This window comes from Nannospalax galili, unplaced genomic scaffold, assembly GCF_000622305.1.
Source record: "Nannospalax galili isolate Female #2095 unplaced genomic scaffold, S.galili_v1.0 scaffold158, whole genome shotgun sequence".
NCBI classification, from domain to species: domain Eukaryota; kingdom Metazoa; phylum Chordata; class Mammalia; order Rodentia; family Spalacidae; genus Nannospalax; species Nannospalax galili.
This window is the reverse complement of record NW_008345290.1, coordinates 2,341,751-2,365,993: the sequence shown is the minus strand read 5'-3', so window position 1 is coordinate 2,365,993 and position 24,243 is coordinate 2,341,751. Positions and strand designations below refer to the sequence as shown.

Genomic DNA, 24,243 nt, shown 5'->3' with positions numbered 1-24,243 from the left:
TTGTACTGTTCAATATTTGTTTATAAACTACCTCAACTCATTTGGAAATGTGGTGATGGTGGGGTGTATAACTAGGTTATTAGTTTCCTCATAGTCTAATACCAAGGGAGTGCTTCTGATACCCAGATTCTAAGTAAAATTATTCTTTTTAATAAAAGTCAATAGAAGCAATCTAACTACCTCCACATTTAACATAGTGAAATGGGTATTTTACACTGTTTATGTCTCATATAGTGGTAGTAATCTCTATCACAAGACTTCACACAGCAGGCTAGCAAATATCTGAATTATCTAATAAAAATATAAATTTTTTAAGAGCCTCAAAAGTACACAGTTAGCCTGGTCTATTAAACCACTGGATTTGCTACTGTTTCATTTTATTTAATTAATTAATTAATTTATTTTTTGGTCTTTTAGAGACAGGGTCTCCCTGTAACCCCAGCTGTCCTGGAACTCAGTATGTAGACCAGGCTGGCCTTGAACTCACTGAGATCTGCCTGCCTCTGCCTCCCAAGTGCTGGGATTAAAGGCATGCACCACCACACCCCGCCTGTTTTGTTTTATTTTTGAGACAGAGACTCTTATAGCTCCAGCTGCCCTGGCCTTGATTTCAGAGATTTCTCTGCCTTAGCTAAGATTAAAGACATGTGACACCATGCCTAGCTTATTGCTTACTTTTAAGAAACATCTACTTATATTCAAGTGCTTAGGGACACTGTGGAGCCCCTTAGACAGTTTTTCTTTTGAGACAGTGTTTCCTATAGCCCAGGAAACTCATTATGTAGCTAAGGATGACTAGAACTCCTGATCCTCTTGCCTCTACCTCCCAAGTACCAGATTCACAGGTCTACCTACCTCCCCTCCTCCCTAGCCACGATACCCCATTGAAATCAAATTGTGACTGAATTTACCTGAATCAGTACATAGATGGTATAACTATGATACTGGGTGAATGGTTATTACTTTATCAGGAAAATCACTGACTGGAGTTCTTTTTTAACCTTTTTGAGACAGTCTCCCTATAGTCCCAGCTGGCCTGGAATTTACTATATAGACCAGGTTGGCCTTGAACATAGATCCACCTGCCTCTGCCTCTGCCTCTGTGCTGGATTAAAGGCATGCCCACCACCACATCTGACTTGACTGAATTCTTAAAATTTTTATTTTCAATGAAATCCTAGCCATTACTGTAAAAACATATTCCAATCACAACTGATTTTAGTCATAAAGATTTTCTTCATGTCCAAGTCTGTCACTTGGAATAGGTTCTCTGAAAACATTTCATTCAACTTCAAATTAGCCTCACTATGGGGCATTTGAGCACTCATGGCACCAGAAACCAGGAGACTCCTACAGTAGGGTGTGGCTGATTCCACCACTCACCTGAAGAGACACTAGCTCTTTTTACCATGCATGGTATAGAACAAATCTGGGTTGCCAAGGGTTAGGGAAAGGACTTCATAGGGAGAGGGTGCAGCAGGGAATGCATTAAACCAGGCATCACAGGGGCGGCTGCAGGACTGTTTGCTCCTATGGAGAAAATGGCAGAACTGAGTTCAGTACCCAACAGTGGTTCACTCACAACCAACAGCTGCAGTCTCCTTCCAGACTCATCCTTCTGCAAGGAGGAAAAGACATCCTTCAGACTGGTCAGCCAGCAGTGGAGCCATCACTAAGTTCTGAAAACAACCCAAACCCAATTATTTGTCTCTAGAAGCTCATTTTTCTACCTTCCTGGTTAGTCAGTATTGACTAACCATGCTTCAACCTTCCTGGAATGTAAGTCAACCAATATACAAAGGCTGCTAGCTTTAGGATGGGAGCTGGGCATGGCAAGTCATTGCTGTAATACCAACAGTCGGCAGTAGGCTGAGCCTAGAACTAGGTAAGAGTTCCAATTAGATTAAGTCTCAAACATTCAAAAGGAAACAGAAAGTCACTGTTCTGTTATGTCACATAGATTCTTAGGTGGGAAAATTGCCACCCCACAGCTGAGATTCCAAATACAGCTGGGTACAAAAACAGAGACCATCCAAAAAGTAAACTTTGCCATCTCTAATGAGTTTTCCAATACCTACTTTTTATTTCTAAGGTAACTGTTATATGTATATGTCACATAAGTGACCTAAAAACAATTTTGGTGCATTTTTTTCTGAATAAAATCATGTAAATACTGTTCCCAAACCACCTTCCCATAGATTTCTCTGTAAATGCCAATAAGATGTACGAAAGTCAAGTATGGTAGTGAAGGATGGTGAATTCAAGACCAGCCAGATTAACACCAAACAAAAAACTCCAAGTCAGAAAGTGTTTGGTCAAGTTTATTGAAGTATGAGTTTACATGCGGTAAAACTGGGGGTTAGGTGGGAGATTTACAAATGGAGTCATGCAGCCACCACCATAATCAAGAGATCAGTCCTCAGGTCCCTCATGCCCCTATGCCATCAATGATCAATGATCTTTCTGTCAAAAGGAGCAAATCTAATCACTAAATGATATATTGTAGGAAAATGTGGATGAATGCAAAATAGCCCAAAACCAAGCTCTAAAAATGAAATTTCTACAAGTTAGTTTTCTTAGTATACCAACAAAATGAAGGCAGCTTCAAATTTTACCATAGAAGTGCAGATATTGTACTTGGTTGAGATAAATCACCATGGCATACATACGCCTCAATGGTCATAAAATATATGATCCAAAGAATGAAATTTTACATGATTTTTTGCAAAAATTAATTATAAAAACTGATCTTGAACTAGATCTTGGTCACCTTTGTAGAGCATGAGACAAGGTTAAAGATAATCTTTGGCGTTATTGTGGCAATTTCAGGCTAGAGCTGGCTCACAGAAAATGTCTTGAAATATTGGAGCTGCATTTTATAAATAATGGAGCTGAATTCTATAGAACTTAAGGGCCAACTCAGTCACAGGGCAAAGGCACAAAATTCCCATACATGTTCTATATATGCAATTGGGACTGCCTCAAAACCTACCCTTGCCCTACCATGAAAATAAGGAAATCCAAAATTTTGATTCTATACACAATTACATACACCTTTTCTTCTTGAAAGCTGCATCAACACTTCCAGATCTGTAGAAGAAATACCACAGTAGGTATTTATATCAGCAACTGTTCCATAACAAAGTGATGTCTAGACTATGTTAACAAAAACTGTCCTTTTAAGAGACCCTCCCCCAAGGCACTATGCATAGTTTAGCAATAATGTTTTAACATAAAATTTTTTAAAACTCAAAAACCTTATTTTTTTGACTTAAGTTTTAACTCATTAGTGCCCCCCTCCCGGTTTATTATTTTAAAGGTAGTCAGGCCTGGTAGTTTTTTTAACCTGCTAAGCCATTTCACTGCCTCCACCCACCCCCCCCAATTTTAAAAGGGGTGCAACTTCACTGAGTAAATTGCCATTACTTTGGCCTCAGGTAAATCCTTTAACCCATCACAGCAGAGGCATCAGGTTAGATTTCTCATCCTTGGCCAAGAATTGCTCCTGGAATTATGCCTGTGCAAGTCATATTCTTTCCCTTCGTTCATACCTTATGTTCATCAGCATCTGATACAACTGCACCTGATTAAATAAAGTCAACAATGTTAGGAATACCAGGCTGTAGCTTTGTTGTTTTAAAAGTGCCTTTTCTTGTGGTTGCTAGCTACATTTGATGACAAAAGTTGTGCCTCCTGTGACCTTCAAGTTTCTGGTACTTGGGATTCTTTCGTAACTTTCAGTTACGAGTTATGAGGAAAATGACGCCAACTCAGTTTCTTGTTTTGTGGGAATTCATTTTGTCGTGTCCCCCTCCCCCCTTTCCATCTTTGCAGCTGAACACTACCACTAGCATAGAATAGTAGCAAGTTTTTAGAAACTAAATTACTGGCTAAAATAGTTTCCTGGGGAAGGATGAAACACTACTTTTTACTGGTTTAAAGGCCCTTCTAGTCCTAGAACTTCTCAGGTCCACAGTCCCTAGACAGTGACTCTTGTCATCTGCTCTGGGTCAAACTTCCTGGTATGTAACGCCCACGTACAAGTCCAAGAGCTTAGGGAACGCCGCACCCCCGACACAAAACCGAGGCAGGCCCCATTCCCTGAAGTGTCCGAAACAGGGTGGGCTCAACATAACACGAGGGGGACAAAACCGGGGCACAAGGAGGGATGACTTTCGCAAGACAACGTCTAACCTTTAAAAAACCCAGCCGCTGGTTGATCAGAGTGTATTTGAAGGGCACTCGTGGAAGGGAAGCGGCTGTGTAGGCGAAATTACCTCAGCACGGTGCTAACCCCGGAATTATCTTGCTGCGCTGGGAAACTTGGAGCGCTTTAGATGTCTAATCCCATTTGCTTCCTAGGCTACGTCCCTGTCCCCAGAACTACTGGGCAGGCGGGAGACTGGGTGTTACAAGAGCCGGGCGCCCTCCCAGCTGTCTCCACCTCGGAGGGGACCGAGTAGGGATCCCGCGCCCCGGACTAGGTCGCCGTAGGGGCGCACAGCGGGCAGGGACCTGCATCCTGGCGGGAGCCGTGGACACCCCGAAGCCACGTGGCGGGCTCGCGTGATTCCCCGGGCCCGGACATACTTACCCAGGAGCGCGCTGCAGCGGAAAGGGCAGGGCGCCGGCTAGACCAAGTTTAAAATCAGCCAGGGCAGTTGGCACCCGGCCACAGCCAACCAAAAAGTTGCTCCGGGGCCCCTCCCCACCCGGCGCCGCCCCGCACAGTCTGCCCGGGCCTCGCGCGCTCCCTGGCGGCCGCAGCGCTCCCTGTCGGCCCCAGACGGGGCATCTGCCCCACTCACCTCTGGAGATTAGAGGAAGCTTCTGGAGCCCCAGTAGTAATGCTGGGGATCCTCAGCCTCCTCTCTCCCCTTCTCGGGCTTCCTAAAGTCTTGTATTGGATTTCCACACCCTTTTGTGCTTATTATCATTTTAAAACTCACGCCTAATTATGTAACAGAATTTGTTCTGTGACTTCAAAGAGAGGAGGGTGGGATGTCTTTGAAGAGGGGCAAATAGAAGGGGGCGGCCCCATGCCTGGAAATTCCACTAAAGGCCGAGTACTTCCGTGGTGTCAAAAATCTGTAAACATCTTTCCCTTAGTGCGCTTCTGTGACCTTGGAATGGAGAAGCTTCTTGCAGAAATTTCAACAGCAACAAGCAACACTTGGGCCAGAACTTGGGAGACAGGGATTGGACTGTCGGTCCTCTCTCCAAACACATGTTGAAGGCTAATTTCCAGGACCGTTGACTGTGATCTCATTGGGAAATAGTCTGCTTTGTAATGAAGTTATGATGACGTCATTGGGACCCTCTTAATGGAACACTACTCAATCCTTATACTATAGGAAGCTGCATGTGAAAACAGAAACACACGGAGAACATGTGAGAACTGAGTGGAGAGGGATGCAAGTACGGGCCCAGGAACGCCAAGGATCGTGGCCATCGCCAGAGGCTAGGAAGATGCAGGAAGGATTCCTTCTAACCAGAGGTTTCAGAGGTAGCCTGGTTCCTGACACCTTGATTTTGGACTTCTGGCTGCCAGAACTAAGGACCTCCATTTCTGACGTAAGTTACCAAATGCTTTGTTAAGGCATCCCAGGAATCCAACACAATGACTGCTGGGAAGGGATAAGACTGGCATCTCCTAGAAGCCATGTATCCCTTGCTTATTGCTGTTTACTGCCTAGGGCACTTGCTGTTAAACTCAGTAGGTAACTGCAGAGTTAATTAGTGTCTCAGTCTTGCAGTGAAGTAGGTAGTGGGGGACATGCTGGTGACAGTGGTACTCATGAATGCCTGACCTGTGTTTAGGGACTCTTTCATTAGATATTTATAGACTTGCAAGGCATGAAGCTGCATGTTCATGTCCCCATCACCCAGAAGGTTTACTTTCTATTCCAAAGAAGGAATTCTCTGGTAGGAGAATTAGATAGATGGGTTGGGAGTGGGAGACATGAGGCCAGGTAGCCTCATGCCTTCCTCTAGGGTGGTCCTTAAGCCTTAGAAGCACAGCTGGACTACAGCTGTGGACTTGTCTTACTTTTACAAATATTTGCTTTTGCCCATAATTTCCTCTGGAATATTGAAATCTGAGGTCTTAGGAAGTGCATCCATCCCTCAGAGCATTTTGGCTAGGAGGCCTGAGTTCCTGTTCTGTGGCAAGCATTGTGATTGGAACATATGTTAAAATTTACATGCAGATAGAACCTCCAACAGAATGCCAAGGGCACTGGACAAACTGTTAGCCCAAACTGATCAGGATGTAGGAAAGGCTTCCAGAAAGAGGTACTACACTACACCTAGCATTACAAGCAGAAAGCTGATCCACCTTAGAAAGCAAAGAATCAATGTGACTAAGAGAGTTAAAGAGAAACCACAGGGTAGTAGAATAGAATCATCCAAGATTTTCTTTGGTGAAGTAGAGCTGGCCTTAGGGCACTGTCCAAAAGCTTAGTTGTCATAAGGGTAAAATGTGAGCTCCCCAGGACTGTTTCAGCATAGAGCCTGGAATATATTTGGTTTATAAAGGGAAATGATGCTATGTGCCAGTGCATGCCTGTAACCCCAGCACTCGGAAGGAAAGGTAGGATGGTTGCAAGATCAAGACCAGCTTGGGTACATGGTGAGGCCTTGCTTACCCCACAGAAGGGGGAAATGGTGACAAGGAATTCTACTTTGTCATTTATATACCAAAGTAGTTGAGTTTTCATATCCTAGATTCCAGCAGTGTGGGGTTTTGTTTTTGTATTTATTTTGCAATGCAAAGGCTCGAACCAGAGTTTTGCTCATGTTAGACAAGCTCTCAACCCTCAGCCCTCAAATATCCTTTCTTGCTATTGGCTGGTGTGACTTTCACATGCACAACAAACCACTTGCACAGCAGGAGTCCCAGGGCATTGGCAATGTTGAGCACTGCATTGCTGTCACGGGGAGTCTCTGTCCCCAGTTCCACACTCTGCCAGATCATGTTCTGGGCTTTTGCCCACCCTTCCTCATGCCTTTCCAGAGGAAGGGAAACTGAGGCAGTCCACTGCCCTCTGTGCTCTACCTGCCCTGTTCTCTATGGGAACCTGCTAAAGGTCCTCTTTGATGTGGCAAGGGGAGGAAACCATTGAATTAACTTGGTTTGCTATGCAGTCAATTAAGGTACATTACAGTACCTTAAGCCATCCTACTTTTTTTGGTAGTTCAAACTGGATAGAAACTGGTGTTCCCCATTAACCATGCAATGCCATGATCCTGAACTTTGCTCAGTGCAAATTTTCAGCCATCTCTGTGCTATGGCAGCTGTGCTCCCTAGTTCATCCTTCCTGAAAAAGACCCTCTGTTTGGAGGCTATGTGGACTTGCTCCCTTTCCATTTCACGGCCTGCTGTGAGTGTGGCACTGCTGTTCAGTGCCAGTGTAAGACAGCAGTGACTTGGGTCCAGACCTGGGTGGGGGCTAGGTGCGACAGTCTCAATTCTGTAGGCACAAGCTGAGCGTAATAAGCCTGCTTCTCCTGCCTGAGTTGGGTCTGAATGAGGGAAGGGAAGCAAGTGTGTTATCGTTCACCTGGAATCCCACCATTGCCTTGACCTCTTCTCTCCAGGAGGGTTTACATCTTCCATGTCTTCAATGGACTAGCAGACACAGATGTGGGAATCTGCTTTCATGAATTAATGAGCCCATTCACCATCTCTGTGTCTGTGTTTGTTGCAGTGAGGAAAACAGAAAGCAACAGCAGGCATTGTTTGTGGTTTATGGAGTACCACTCCAGTCGGGAACATTTTAATTGGGGTTATTGGGCAGGTTGCCATGGACAGGTTTCTGCCCAATAGCTTGCCTGTACCAAACAGGTGGAGGCTTATTTGTGGCCAAGAGAATGTCTGCCCTTACTGTAGCAGAGTGGTTTCATCTGCCTAATTAAGCCTGCATGACTGACTTCACAGCAGGAATATGCACAGGTGATTGTCCTGGATGTCTTGGAATATGATGCTTTTATTGTGACCCCAGCAGGGCTACCAAATGGCCTGCTATAAGAAATCCCCTTTGGGGGCTGGAGAGATGGCTCAGCAGTTAAGAGCACTGACTGCTCTTGCAGAGAATCCGGGTTTGATTCCCAGCACCCATATGGCGAGTACAAATCGTCCTTAACTCCAGTTCCAGGGGAATCCAAAGCCCTCTTCTGACCTCCGCGGCATTGCATGACATGAGTGCACTCACATACATACAGGCTATACACTCATACACATAAAATAAAAATAATAAATAAAATATTAAAGAAAAGAAAAGAAATCCCCTTTGGTTTATAACTTACAAAGCTTAGCATTGTTGTTCACGATTCTTTAGGAAATGCATGAATAAAGTATAAAACAGGATGAACTTGTATCTTCAATATATAAATCACCTTTGCTGATAAGAACAATCTAATTTGCTGTAAGAAGCCTTTTGGGTTTTGTTTTTTGGCTTTTTTGTCTTTTTGAGACAGGATCTAACTGGATATGGTGGCTCATGTCTTTAATCCCAGCACTTGGGAAGCAGAGGCAGGTGGATCTCTCTGAGATTGAGGACAGCCTGGTCTACAGAGTGAATTCCAGGCCATCTAGGGCTACAGGGATATCCTGTCTCAAAAAGACCAAAAAGTTTTTAATTATGTGTGTTGGGGAGTGGGGTGTACGTACATGTGTGTAGTGCCTCTGGGGACCAGAAGAGGTCAAATCCCTGGAGCTGGAGTTACAGGTGGTTGTGAGCCACCTGATTTGAGTGCTGGGGACTGAACTTGGGTCTTCTGTAAGAGCAATACCCACCTTTAACCCCTGAGTCATCCCTCCAGCCCTGTTAAAAAAAGTTTTTTTTTTTCAAACATTTTAGCTCCACATCCTGCAACAACTAAGCCCTCTGTTATTTCTCTTGATAGCAACATTCAGTTGCCTGTATTTGTTTGTGATTCCTCTTCTCCTTTCTCTTCTGAACCCGACTCTGGTGGGTAGCCTCTGTGATGGCCTTGCCAAACCACCACCTTCTGCTATTTATACTCTGGGGATGCTAAGTATCATATATCATTAGGGAACTACAAACTAAAACACTGTGATACCACTTATACATTTAAAATGGCTTAAAACCCAGAGCACTGGCAGTTCTGAATTTGAGTGAGGATGTGGAGTAACAGGAAATTTCATTCATTGCTTGTGGGACTACAAAATGGAGTATTTGGAAGACAGTTATATAGTTTCTTACAACACTAAACATGCTTTTATAATAAGATCCAACGCTTGTGTTCCTTGGTATTTACCCAAGGGAGTTGAAAACTTATGTACACACAAAACCTGTGCAGAAATGTTTGTATCAGCTTAATGTGTAATTGCAAAATCTGAGAGCAACCAAGCTGTCCTTCAGAGGTGAGTAGATAAACTGTTTAGACAATGGGAGAGTATTCAACATTAAACAGAAATGAGTTAGGAAGTCACAAAAGGACATGTGGGAACCTCAGAAGTGTATTACTACATGAAGGGAATCAATCTAAAAAGGCTACATGTTATATGATTCAAACCATATAACATCTAGAAAAGGCAAGATGTAATACTGGAGATAGATAAGTGGTTGTCAGGATGGCAGAGGGAGGGGTGAGTGAATAGAACAGAGTTTAGAGTGCTTAGAAACTATTCTGAATATAAAGGGACACATGTCATTATACATTTGTCAAAATCCATACAGCATATGACACAATGAACTCTGACAACAGTGAACCTTGGTCGCAAGCGTGTGTTGATGCTGTACTAACTGTACAAATGCGGTACTCTGGAGCAGGATATTGATAGTATGGAAGGCTGTGTGCAGGGGAGGGCATGTGTGAGAACTCCCTTTTTTTCTGCTCAGTTTCACTATGAATTTAAAATTGGTTTAAAGGACTGGAGATGTGACTCAGTGGTTAAGAGCACTTCTTGCTCTTCCAGAAGACCAGAGTTCAATTCCCAGCACCTATGTCCAGTGACTCACAACCACCTGTGACTCCAGCTCCAGAGGATCTAGCACTCTCTTCTTGAGCCCACAGCCCCCACCCCCATATACAAATTGTTCTAAAAGGTAAAGTCTTATGGGGCATGGTGGCACATGTCTGTAATCCTTGTTTTTTGGAGATGGAAGCAGGAGAATCAAGAGTTTAAGGCCAGCCCTGGCTACATAGTGAGTTTGAGGACAGCCTGGGCTACAGAAACCTTGTCTCAAGAAAACAAAAGACAAAATAAATAAATAAAATTAAATTAAAATTTTAAATATATTAGGCCAGGCATGGTGGCACATGCCTTTAATTCCAGCACTCGAGAGGCAGAGGCAGGAGGATCTCTGTGAGTTCGAGGCCAGCCTGGTCTACATAGCGAGTTCCAGGCCAATTTGGGTTATAGGGAGACCCTGTTTCAAAAAGACCCCCCCCAAAATTTTAAATATATTAAATAAAGCTTTAAAGTTGGTGTGATACACAGAAATACTTATCTCAAAATAAATGAATAATTAAAATCATACAAATAAATAAATTAAATAAAACGAAGTCTTTAAGTGGTGTGACTGAGATTTCCCTTATGGGCTGTCTGCTTACATGTGTGCCTCTCTCTCTTAGATCCTGTGTCCAGGGGAAGCTAGCCACTATGATGTGAGCTTCCCTGTGGGAGGCCCACTTGGCAAAAAATGGACATCTCCAGCCAACAGTCACTTGAGCATACTGCAAAGGGTGATTCTCATTGAACCTTGTGGGAGCCCAGGAGCCAGTCACTGAGCTAAGCCACACCCAGTTTCCTGGCCCCTAAAAGCTGTGAGGTAGTAGATACTTGTTGCTTTAGGCTATTAACTGTGGAGTGATTCATTATACACTAGTAGATAACACTACACCACCCATTACCCCTGGACACAGCTCTTTTTAAGGTCAGCAGTCTTCTTCATTGACCTTCTCTCTCTCTGGCTTTCTGGTTATCACACTAACTCAGTTTTTCTCCAGCCTCATGGTTACTGCTTCTCAGTCCCTATTACTGGAATGTTTTCATTTTGCCCACCAAGACACTACTGAGTTCTCCATTCATAAGCACAGCTAAATTACGTTCCCTCAAATTCATATGTTGAAGCCCTAGCCCTCAACTAGATTTGGTGATGGAGTCCTTGGGAGGTTAAATAAGGCTCTGAATACAAGCTCTCATCCTATAGAACCTCAGAGATGTTTCTGTTTCCATGCATGTATGAGCAGAGATGGGGTCAGCTGAGGCACAGCCAGAATGGGGCTTCTACAAGTCATGAAAAAAACGACCTTCCAGAACCAGACCTGGCCACACCTTGATCTTGGACTGGGAGCCTCTAGACCTGAGGAAAAGAATCTCTTTCTGCTGTTTAAACTACTATCCCAGGCAGGCTAGCATGCTTCATTAGAAGTGGGGTCTTTCAGTTGGACCTGAGCCCATGTAAATCAACCAACTAACCAACCAACCAACCAACTAACCAACCAACCAACCAACCAACCAACTAACCAACCAACCAACCAACCAACCAACCAACCAACCAACCAAACAAACAAACAAACAAACAAACAAACAAACAAACAACAAAACAAAACAGCCAGGCATGGTGGTATGTGCCTGTACTCCCAGCTCTGGTGAGCCAGAGACAGGATGATCTCTGGGACTCACTGGCCATCCAGTCTCGCCCAAGTAGTGAGCTCCAGGCCAATGAGAGACACTACTTCTCAGGTGCTCCTGGGAAGACATCTGAGGTTGTGTTCTGTCCTCCACATGCTCATATACACGCATGCACTCAATATACATGAACACGCATACACACACATTAAAAAAAAAAGGAAGAAAAAAGCAGTGGTTTCCTTTTTATCACCTAACATTTTTGAACTGGTGAAAGGAGCTTAGAATTGTTCTCTTTCTGTCATTTTCATCTTAAAACATGGCTGTAGCCCTTCTAATGGATTCCTCGTGATCACGGACGGCTGCTGCACATCCAGCAGTGCATCTGCATTGCATGCAAGAAATCTGGGAAAGGTAAAGGGCCAAGGTGAATGCCCCAGACATCCACCTGTCTTCCATCCCTGCCCCCTGCTGGGGTTACAGTTGCCAGCTACTATGCCCAGTTTTGATCCAGACTCAGGTCCTCATACTTATGTAGTAAGTACTTTACTCACTGAGTCATCCCCATAGACCCTGAAAAATGACTTTTTAAAAAGTGATGGGCACTTCTGGGGGTGGTGGCATATGCCTGTAATCCTAGACTCAGGAGGCTGAGACATGTAAGTTGCCAGCTGGAGTCCAGCCTGGGCCACATAGTGAGTTTCAGGTCAGCTTGGGCTACAGAGACCCTGTTTCAAAAAGCCATCCCCACACCACCCCCAAAATGCTGGCACATTACCATCCTGGATACAAGTAAAGGTGCTTTTTGTAGGCAAGAAATAGAAAAGAAATGAACATTAGCTAGGTGCCCAAGAGTGTGGGCTTCTATATAAGACAAGCTGTTTCCCACTTTCCAGTTCCCAAAAGAATGTACCCAACACTGTGTTCCATGTTTTTGCTTTAATCTGGATGGAACTCCTGGTTGGGGGCATAGCACACACAGAATTCATATGTGTACTTTAAAAAGGCCTTCCTGGGGCTGGATATGGGCAGAGCAAGATTTGTTCTGGTGTGTATGTGTGTAACTGCTCAGATCGGCATTGCCATGTCTAAATTTCAAGCAGGCAGGAATTGTGACTGCTTCATTTCTGTATCTAAAACCCAGGCTGCTTGACCAGAAGCAGCCATTGCTAATGAATGCCCTTCCTAGAAAAGATGTAAATGAGGTGGAGCCACTTGATCGCATTGTCCTTTCTGACTAACACATATTTATGATGCACATTTGGAAGCCTGGAGACAGCTGCCAGGCCTATCCAAATTTGTGCTGGGTAATTGAATACAGTCATACCACAAAGGACTTCTCCTAAATCATGCATTTAGATTTAGAAAAATATTATGAGAAAATGAATAATCCTTTTGTTCTCTCTAGAGAAGTACACAAAGAGTATTTAATTCTTACTCCTCATCCCCCGCCACGAATGTGCTTTAGACCCTACGTGAGAAAAACTTTCTGCCAGAGAGAAAGCCCCAGGCCCACTAGCTTCCTTTCGCTGCAGCCCTTTGTCTCTCTCTTCTAGCCAAGTGCATCCTGAAGGTTGGGGCTGTACTGCTGTGGTTGTCCTATCTGCACTCTTATGAGCCAGCATTGTACTGGATATGGCCACAGGATGCCTTGGGGGAACCTTGCATTTTAGTCCACTCAAGGGCATTTATTCAGACTCAGTAATTTAAACGGGCTTTTGAGGTAAATGTTCAGTCTATTTTTGTTGAAGGCTCAGTCTTTTGGGTTTCTCCCCCTCCCCCTTCCATCTCTCCAGATGGCATCTGCTGCATGTGGGGGTGGAGGGGCTCTCCATAGGGATGGAGGCAATTAACACATGTTCTCTCTGTGTGCATAGGTCTCTGCTGTGCTGTGAACTACCCTTAGGACAGTGCCCACCGAGATGCCACCGTTCCTAGCTCTAGATCTTCCCTGGAGTTTGCTGCTGAACCCCAGGACCTAGTTACTCATCACTCACAATCACACTTGACCTGGGCTTGGGCACATTTTGCATGTGTGCCTTGATGATTCCAGTGTCACCTGCCTTCCTCTGCTGCTTTCTATCTCACGCCTCCTCCCCCTGTTTCTCTTCTTCCTTCTCTTCCCTTTTTAAGAATTAAAAAAAATTATTTTATGTGTATGAGTGTTTCGATTGCATGTATGTAAGTGCTCCATATGGTACTGGCATCAGATCCCCTGGAACTAAAGTTATGGATGGTTGTTGCCATGATGTGATGCCAGGAACCTAATCCAGGTCATTTGGAACTGATCCCAGATCCTCTGCAAGAACAGCCAGTGCTCTTAACCACCGACCCATCACTCCAAACCTTCTTTCTTCTCTTTTTAGACATGTTCTCACTCTGTAGCCCAGACTGGCCCCAAACTCATCATCCCTCTGCCTCAAATTCCCAAGTACTGAGATTACCGGTGTCAGCCACCACACCCAGCAATATCCTGCCTCCTTTTGCAGGTATCATCTATCATCTATCTATCTATCATCTATCTATTTATCTTCTATCATCTGTCTATCTATCTCTCTACCATCTATCTATCATCTATCTAATCTGTCACCTATCTATCATCTATCTATCTATCATCTGTCATCTATCTATCTATCATCTATCTACCTATCATCTATCTATCATCTATCTATTTATCTATCATCTATCTATCATCTGTCATCTATCTATGATCTATCTACCTACCTATCTATCATCTATCTATCTATCTATCTATCTATCTATCTATCTATCTATCATCTATCTATCATCTAATTATTTATCTTCTATCATCTGTCTATCTATCTATCTTCTATCATCTATCTATCTACCTATATCTGTCATCTATCTATCATCTATCATCAATCATCTATATCTATCTATCTATCTATCTATCATCTATCTATCATCTAATTATTTATCTTCTATCATCTGTCTATCTATCTATCTTCTATCATCTATCTATCTATCTATCTATCTATCTATCTATCTATCTATCTATCATCTATCTATCATCTATATCTATCATCTATCGATCGTCTATTTATTGTCTATCATCTGTCTATCTATCATCTATCTATCTTCTATCATCTGTCTATCTATAAACCTCTTAATCATGAACATGGGGATGTGGGTAAGAAACCCCAACATTAACTGAGGAAGTACTAGCAACCAACAACTCCTGGAAGGGGGAGAGTCAGGCTTGTTTAAGGATGAGACTCTTGGTAGGTTGACCACTCTTCAGTGGACAGATACATCCACAGCAAAAGGCACTATCTATCTATCATCTATCTATCTGTCTGTCTGTCTGTCTATCATCTATCATCTATCAATCATCTATCTATCATCATCTATTTATCTTCTATCATCTGTCTATCTATCTATCATCTATCTATCACTCATTCACATCTATCATCTATCATCTATCTGCTGAATAACTGTATGAACGTTTCTGTGATTCCAAATACCATACTTCCCCTCTAAAGGTATCTATCTATCTATCTATCTATCTATCTATCTATCTATCATCTATCATCTATCATCTATCTATCATCTATCAATCATCTATCTGTCTATCATCTATCTATCATCTATCTATCTATCATCTATCTACTATCTACTTATGTATCTATCTTTTTTTCTTTCAACTGGCTTCCTTGAACAGAATTTTAAGTCCTCTTTGGGATTATTCAGTTTAGAGGTCTCCTATCCTCTAGAAAGGTGGGTAGTTACAGCTCTGTCTCTATCAGTCCCTGTCTCCATTTTCATACCTACACCCACCACCATACTTCTGCTCATCTGTATCAATTAAATGCACAGACACAAACTGAACTTTGATGTTCAAATCTTTGCTGTTATTAGCTGCACCCATGAGCAAGTTGCTTAGCATGTCTCAGTTTCCATCTTTGTACATTGGGGATAATAATGCCTATTGTGTGAGTTGTGATGAAGGTAAAATGAGTTAATTTATGCAAAGAGTTTAAAAGAGGGCCCAGCAAATGGAGATCACAAGGTATATATTTGCTGTGATTATTAAAATTACCCTCTCTATTAGAAGAAATGTCGCAAAGGCAGAAATACTTATCTTAGTGTTGTATCTCCTGGTTAAAATGATGCTCAGGCTGGGAGTGGTGGTACATGCCTTTTATCCCAGCACTCCGAGGCAGAGACAGGTGGATCTCTGTCAAAGCCACCTGGGGCTACAGGGAGACCTTATCTCAAAAAAGACCAAAACAAATAACAAAAAAAGAAAAGGACCACGATAAGGTTTAACTCTTCATTCTAAAAGCCCTGAAAAAATTATGAGTAGCCAAAACATACTTCAACATAATAAAGGCAACTTAATGCCACAAACCTATAGCTAATATTATTCTAAATGGGGGAAAATTAAAAAGATTTCCTTTAAAATCTGGGATGAAAAAAAGGTACCCACCCTCTCTTCCCCTCTTTTCTTATTCAGCATAATGCTCAAAGTCTTAGCTAAAGCAAGAGTAAGCGAGTGAGTGAGGAGGGGGGGAATACCAGTAAGAAAGGAAGTCAAATTATCAGGATTATGAAGATAACATGATCCTATACCTAAAAGACTAAAGATTCCATCAGAATACTCCTATACATGATAAACATTTTCATCAAAGCAACAAAGCACAAAATCAACATACAAAACCCAGCAACTTTTCTATATACCCATAAAGAACTACCTGAGAGCTAGGCTTAGTGGCACATGCCTGTAATCCCAGCACTCAGAAGGCAGAGGCAGGTGGATCTCTGTGAGTTCAAGGCCAACCTGGTCTACATAGTGAGTTCCAGGGCAGTTGGGGCTACAGAGGGACCCTGTCTCAAAACAAACAAACAAACAAACAAACAAACAAACTACCTGAGAAAGAAATCAGGGCAAAAGTGTCATTCACAATAACTTCAAAAAAAATAGAATACCCAAGCAGTTAGTGAGATGGCTCAGCTGATAAAGATGCTTCACATGAGCCTGATGACCTGAGTTTTATTCCTGGAACCCATGTAAATGTAGGAGAGTACTGACTCCACAAAGCTGTCCTCTGACCACCACATGTGCACCATGTCATGTGCACACACACCCCCTCCACACACTTTACACACACACACTAATAGTAAATAAGATAAAGTAAAAATAAAATATACAGAAATAAGCCTTACCAAGTATATAAAAGACCCTTACAATGAAAATGTTAAGACGTTGAAGAAATTGAAGAAGATGCTAGAAGATGTTCATGGGTCCCCAAAATTGATAATTATAAAAATGGTTATGTTACGGAAAGCAACACAACCCTACAAAATACTAATGACATTCTTTACAGAACTAGAAAAAATCAATACCCAAATGCACATGGAAGCTTAAAGTATTCCCATTAGCCAATGCAATCCTAAACAGAATGAGCAATGCTGAAGGCATTACCATACCTGATCTCAAATTTTACATTACAGTCATTGAAACAGAAAGAGATGGCACTGGTAGTAAAACACACATATAAACCCATGAAATACAACTGAGAGCCCCTAAATAAACCCATATAGTTACAGCCACCAAAATTCTGACAACGTTGTCAAAAAGGTACACAGGCAGGGAAATTTGAATTTCTGCATCTAGAAGAATGAAACTGGTCCTTATCTCTCATTCTGAACAAATATCAGTTCAAAACGGATCAAATACCTTCATGATTCCAGTATCACAGAAAATAATTCCAAGAATTTATGACTGGAATTACAAAAAATTAAAAAGCTATTGCATGGGGTTGGAGAGATGGCTCAGAGGTTAAGAGCACTGGCTGCTCTTGCAGAAGACACAGATTTGGTTCCCAGCACCCACATGGTGGCTCAAAAACATTTGTAATTCCTATTCCAGAGGCTTCAACACCCTCTTCTGACCTCTGAGGGCATTGCATGACATGGATACACTTACATACATGCAGGCTTAAAATAAAAATAATAAGGAAATATTTTAAAAAATAAAAAGCTACTGCACAGCAAAGGAAATAATCACCAGACTGCACAGACAGCCAATGGAATGGGAAAAGCATCTTTGTCAGCTACACATCTAGAATATGTAAAGAACTGAAAAAAATAAAACAAACCAAATCATCCACTCAACAAGCTGGCTTAATAAACTGAACAGACAGTTTTCAAAAGAAGAAAAACTGAAGCTGGGGGATGGCTAAAAGTACAAACAAGGCACTGAGTTCAGATCTGCATCACCCACCTAAGAAGCTGGTTTGGCAACATCAAAGAAAAGAGGAGAGGAGAGGGGGGTGGAGAGGGGGAGAAGGAAACAGTGGCTAATAAATTCTTAAAGTGTTCAACATTCTTAGCCATCAGAAAAATGCATATTAAAACTACCTTGAGGGACTGGAGAGATGGCTCAGCAGTTAAGAGCACCGGCTTGAAGAAAACCCAGGTTCAAATCCCACACCCACATGGTAGGTAACAACCGTTTATAACTCTGTCCTCCATGGGCACTACACAACTGTACTTGTATACATGCAGGCATAACACTCATAAACAAACTAAAAATAAAGTCTACATAGTGAGTTCCAGGACAGCTGGGGCTACAGGGAGACCCTGTCTCAAAAAGACCAGAAAAAAAAAAAAAAAAAAAAAAAAAAAAAAAAAACCAAACAAAAAAACCCCTAGAAAACACAACATTGGGAGTGGTGGCATGCTGCTTTAATCCAACCCTCAGGAGGCAGAAGCAGGTGGATCTCTGTGAGATCTAGGCCAGTCTGGTTCTCATAGTAACTTCCTGGTGGGCTGGGACTAGGGAAACCCTGTAAAACAAAAACAAAAACAAACAAAAAAACTACCTTGAGGGTCCACTTCACCTCAATCAGAATAGCTATCATCAAGAAAACAAACGTGTTGGCAAGGATGTAGGGAAAGAGGACCCTTCATATCCTGTTGGTGAGAATGTAAAATTATGTACCTATTATGAAAATTATCATGGGGGTGGCTCAGAAAACTTAAAATAAGGCAGGAATACCTGCATATCCATGTTTATTGTGGCATCATTGACAATAGCTAAGAAATGGAACCAGCTTATCATATGTACCCATCATCAGAGGAGTAATGAAAATGTGGTACACATACACAATGGAATTGTATTTAGCTGTAAGAACAACAACAGAAAAATGAAGTCATGACATTTACCTGAAGTGGATAGAAATGGAAACCATTGGCTAAGTGAAGTAAACCAGAGTCAGAAGGACAAATACTTCATGTTTCTGTCATGTGTGGAACCTAGATTTTAAAAATATATGTATATACTGGGGCTGGAGAGATGGCTCAGCGGTTAAGAACACTGACTGTTCTTGCAGATGACCCGGGTTCGAATCCCAGCACCCACATGGCAGCTAACTGTCTGTAACTCCAGTCCCAGGGGATCCGACAGCCTCTTCTGACCTCTGTGAGGGCATTGCAGGACACAGGTGCACTTACCTACATGCACGCAGTACACGCATACACACAAAATAAAATAAAAAATAATAAAAATTTAAAAAATAAAATATTTTTAAAAATTAAAAAAATATATATGCATATATGTGTGTATATACATTGTATATAGAGGTGTGTATATATGTGTGTATATATATGTGTGTGTGTGATGAAAGTAGAAATGGGGTCATGAGATGGGAGGAAGGGACCTTAAGGGAGGGGAAAAGAGGTGGTGATGGAATACATGCCACCTGAAAACAGACAGAGGGACTATTTGCAAGGAAGAAGTGAAGTTGCAGGGAAGGGGCAGAGGATATTGGGCAGAGCTATGTGGAGTGGCAAATTAAAAGAAAGCATAATGACACACACACACACATACATATATATATATATGTATGTATGTGTGTGTGTGTGTCAAAATGTCATAGGGAAACCAATTAGCTCATATGGTAACTTAAAAATTAAACAATGAAGCTAGGCGTGGTGGTGCAGGCCTTTAATTTCAGCACTGGGGAGGCAGAGGCAGGTGGATCCCTGTGAGTTCAAGGCCAGCCTGGTCTACATAGTGAGTTCCAGGACAGCTGGGGCTACAGGAAGACCCTGTCTCAAAAACACCAAAAAAAAAAAAAAGACCAAAGAAATAAAAATTAGTATTTAGAAACAGGTCTTTCACTTATGTGAATCAAGCAAGGTAAAGGTCATTTATGAGACTTAACTGGCTTTGTTTGTTCAGGACTTCTTTAGGATAGTCAATGTTTTAATTTAATATTAGCTGTATGCCTGTCAGATTTCAGACCCTAAACTGTTCCTAGCAAGACTAATGTCTCAGACTGGAAGTAAAACATCCTGTTTGCTATTGTAGGCAGCCAGGTTGGTTTTTTGCCTTTGGTGGCTTTCGAGCATTGCTTTGTCCATGCTAACCCCATTTCCTCCACTACCTCACTACCTCCATTTCCTCACTACCACCATTTGTCTATGCCAGTTTTTCTATGGGATTTAAAAAAAATGATCTTCATTTAAAACGCCAAGCATGGTGGGGCAAGCCTTTAATCCCAGCACTCTGGAGGCAAAGGCAGGTGGATCTCTGTGAGTCAAGGCCAGCCTGGCCTACAAAAGAGAGTTCTAGGCCAGCCCGTGCTACAGGGAGACCCTGTCTCAAAAAGACCAAAAAAAAAAATTACCTTCATTTATTGTTATTATTGTTGTTGCTATTTTTCTTAAAGTCCTGGGAATTGGAGTTAGGGCCTCATGAGTGCTAGTCGAGCATATCACTGAGCTACATCCCCAGGCCTGTATGCTTAAACTGACTCTTTTCCATATGCTTTCCTGTGTGTGTATATATGTGCATGTGTGCAGGTGTGTGTGTATGTGTGAGTGTGTGTGTGTGTGTGTGTGTGTGTTTGTGTGTAGGGCAGAGGACAAGCTTAGGTATTGCTCCTTATTATTTGTATGCGTTTTGTTTTTTGCTTTGGTTTTCTTTTTGTGTTTGTTTTTTGAGACAGAGTCTCTCACTAAACTCAGAGGTCACTAATTTGGCTAGGCTGACTGGCCAGCAAGCCCTAAGTATCCTGCCTCTGCCTTCCTAGCACTAAGATTACAAGTGTGCATGAGTAACACACTGGGCTTTTTTAAAAAATGCGAGTGTAGGTTCTGGGGCTTGAACTCAGGTCCTTGTACTTTAAAGACAAACATTTTACCAACTGGGTTATCATCCCAGACCATTTTTCAGTTTTCTGTCTTGGTGTCCTGACCCTTCAATGAAACCCTGAACTTCTCTTGGCAACTGAATGTGAGCCGTTGCTCAGATTTCAGCTGCTGTATCTACTCATCTACTGACCTCTTCAAGGCCTGCAGAGCTTAGTGTATCCAAGAAGACTCTTCCATGCCTGTCTCAGATATCCTTAGGTCAACCTTATGGACTTGCCCTGGAACCAGCAAAGTGTGTAGTTCACTTTGGCTGGTCAATGGTAAGGACTACATTTATAGTGCATCTATAATAACCCAAGACTACAATAGCTTCTCCAAGACTGCAGAGCTGTACAGCCAGGGTTTGCACACTGTACAGCGTGTTCTGGTCCCTCCTACTGCGCAGAACTTTCATGTATATGCTTTGCCCCCACCTTCACCTCTTGTTCTTAGAATGGGAATCACTTCAAAATGCTGTTTGATTAGTTACCTGAACAACTTGTCCACATACATAATCACCTATCAAATCAATATACTTTAATGACAATGTTTCTCTGGGAAGACATTTTTCATGAAATGAGTGCTTAATAAATTAAGCAATAGGCTAGGGAGAAAAGTTTTGTAAAACCTGTCTTCACCTTAATATTTCTTAATTTTCTTTTTTACATATGAATGGAGAATATTTCACATTGAGCACCAGTTTGGTGTGTGTAGAGTACACTGAACTTAAATTTTAAAGTACTGGATCTGCCAAGTCTTAGCTAAGAGATGTGGATGGGTCACTTCACCTCTGGTGTATTTTCTGAAAGTGAAAATCAGATCTCTGTGCATCTGTTCAGACATAAGTCTATCTCTAACAATGGTAACTCATATGCAATAGTGGAGTGCTTCCAAGAACATCACTTTCCTCTTTTACCTCTTGGCTTCTCCCCATCTTCCCCCCTTCCCTTCGTTCTATTTTCTTCTTCTTTTTCTCTTTTAATTTGGCACTTTTGAGACAGGGTGTCTCCCTGTAGCCCCAGCTGGCTAGAACTTGCTATGTAGACCAGGCTAACCTTAGACTCACAAAGATCCACCTGCTTCTGCCTCCTGAGTGCTGAGATTAAAGGCATGTACCACCTTGCCTGGCTGTTCTATTTTCTTATTTATATTAATGTCATCAAAACAGTTATAATCACCCACACATAAGAGTTCATGGCCACATTTGAACCTTCCTCATCGATGCTTCATTTAATAGATAATTCCTAACCTTAATTCCACTTTCTTGTTCAAGTTTGGGTGTTTACCACTTCCTATTTCACTTCCACTTTTTAATTTTTTTTGGTGGTTGTTCCTCTATTTTCTCTTTGTTTTCCAGCCTTGAACATATTTTTATACACTTGTAATCCTAATGCTCATGAAATTTTTTAGTGTGTCCTTATATCATTTAGCAAACTTTGAACTCTGTTGCTACATGGTCTGGGAAATGCAGTGTGCATTTTAAAGGACTGCACATCTGTCGATGTCAGGATGAATTACAACTCTGCTACTGACCACCATGGTTGCTTCCATACCGCAAGCCCTGCTGCAATGAATGTCTTGGTAAGACATTTTGTAGATACATTCTTTAGATGTAAGAAATCAGTCAAGGTACCTTCAGTCACCTGGAGAACTTTCAGTTATCATCACAGAAGAAGGAAGGCCATGGGCCCTGGTAAGGACTGGCCTCACCAGGCAGGTGAACCTCTTCTGGGTGTTTCTCTCTGTATATGCTTCATTTTCCTTGCATTGTCTACCAGTAATCTATGTTTTTTGGTCCCCTTGGTGGGAAAAGATGGTTGGCTCCCTTCCATTTCTCCACATTACATATTATATCTTTCTTTCAAGAATCTATTTTTGACTGAAGCAGAGTTTCTATGCCCCATTTCCACATTTTTGAGAGGAAGACTTTGATTGGCCTTGTTTGATTTGGGAGTCTATGCTTTGTCATCAATGTGTCCAGAAGGACAAAGGTGCTACAGATCATCCCTATGGTGAGGAGAGCAGCTGAGAGGACCACAGCAGGCTGACAGCACCTTCAAACCTTAGTTGGCTTAGGTTGAATTTTGAGAATCCCGTCGGGTTAATAGTACCAGTGTGTGCCCAGTAAACGGCACACTGTGAAGATTTCCAACAGTAAGCTGGTATTGTCTCTGGGAAGAGGGTGAGTGTCCACTTTGGAGAAGCAGTGTGCAACTCCCCCTGTAGGAGGAGCTCTAAAGTTCTTTATGAAAAAGACTGAATCCTCCGATATTCTATGCCACAGACTACTGAAGAAAAATGCTTAGCTTAGCTTGAACAAATTTAAAGATAAGGCTAGCAACATAATATCTTGCTCTTAGGGAAAGGCAGTATGAAGAGCTCTTTGAAGAAAAACATAAAAACAAACAAACAAAGAAACAAACAAACAAACTTCGCTCCAATTTCCAGCCCATATGAAGCACTTTGATTGACATTTGTTAACCAAGACCTTTTGGATTGGTGGAATCCAGTATTTTGAATATCACTCCGGAGTGAGAATCCTTTGGATTGCTTAGCTTTTAAACTGAAGTTGCTTTTTGTGTGTCCAATTGGTGATTTACTTTTGAACTATTAATAAGAGGTCAGCTTGTTAGGTGGAGTTATTAACTGTCTCATTTATGAGACAGTTAATAACTTTTTAGTCCCTGTTCCATCTGCATCACTAGAATTACCAATCCTGTTTCTTCCTATTTAGTTTGAGGGTTCAGTAAGTTGAAAGCCACAACAATACTTAAGTTGAAACTACTGTGCAAACACAATATTTAATTTATCATTATTACTTCAGAGGTATTGCATACCCTCTGACAATTAATAGTAATAATAATAATAATAATAATAATAAACTAATAATAAACCCAGGAGGGCGGATCTCGAGTTCAAGGCCAGCCTGGTCCACATAGTGAGTTCCAAACTAGCTGGGGCTACAGGGAGACCCTGTCTCAAAAAGACCAAAAAAAAGAAAAAAGAGGGCTGATAATTCCAGTGTTGCAGATTGAACAACAGAGACAAAAGAGAAAAACAGAGAGCAGAGACTTAGGAAGTGTTGAGAGGTGGGCCAGGGAGAAGGCTTAGGGGGTAAAAACACTTGCTGAGTTCCAATCCTGGAATTCACAGAAAAGTGGAAGGAAAGCTGGGCGCGGTGGCACACACCTTTAGTCCCAAAACTGAGGAGGCAGAAGTGGGTGGATCTTTGTGAGTTCAGGGTCAGCTTGGTCTATATAGTGAGTTCCGGGTCAGCTGGCGATACAGGGAGACCCTGTCTCAAAAAGACCAAGAAAAAAAAAATGTGGAAGGAGAGGAGAGAACCAGCTTCCCCAAATTGTCCTCTGAGTGCCATATGTGTGCCATGGCATGTGCTTGCTTATATACACACACCACACACACACAAATCACACAAACAATAAATACAAAATTTAAAAAGATGCGATGAGAGATGGTGG

At 42.1% G+C, this 24,243-nt stretch overlaps 1 long non-coding RNA gene and 1 other non-coding gene across 4 annotated transcripts; both read right to left on the bottom strand.

Annotated features, from left to right (window-relative positions):
- Positions 1-2,304: 2,304 nt before the first annotated feature.
- LOC108491247 lies at positions 2,305-4,621 on the bottom strand. 3 transcript variants are annotated; one of them, XR_001872643.2, is made up of 3 exons: positions 4,595-4,621; positions 3,552-3,583; positions 2,305-3,090 (listed from the first exon to the last, which is right to left on the bottom strand). It is a non-coding gene; the product is annotated as an uncharacterized LOC108491247 (long non-coding RNA). The 3 variants fall into 3 exon arrangements; XR_003850856.1 differs by having other exon boundaries at positions 3,427-4,603; XR_003850855.1 differs by having other exon boundaries at positions 3,552-4,603.
- On the bottom strand, positions 3,429-3,495 carry LOC115071790. The gene has a single exon (XR_003850868.1). It is a non-coding gene; the product is annotated as a small nucleolar RNA SNORD93 (small nucleolar RNA).
- Positions 4,622-24,243: the final 19,622 nt, after the last annotated feature.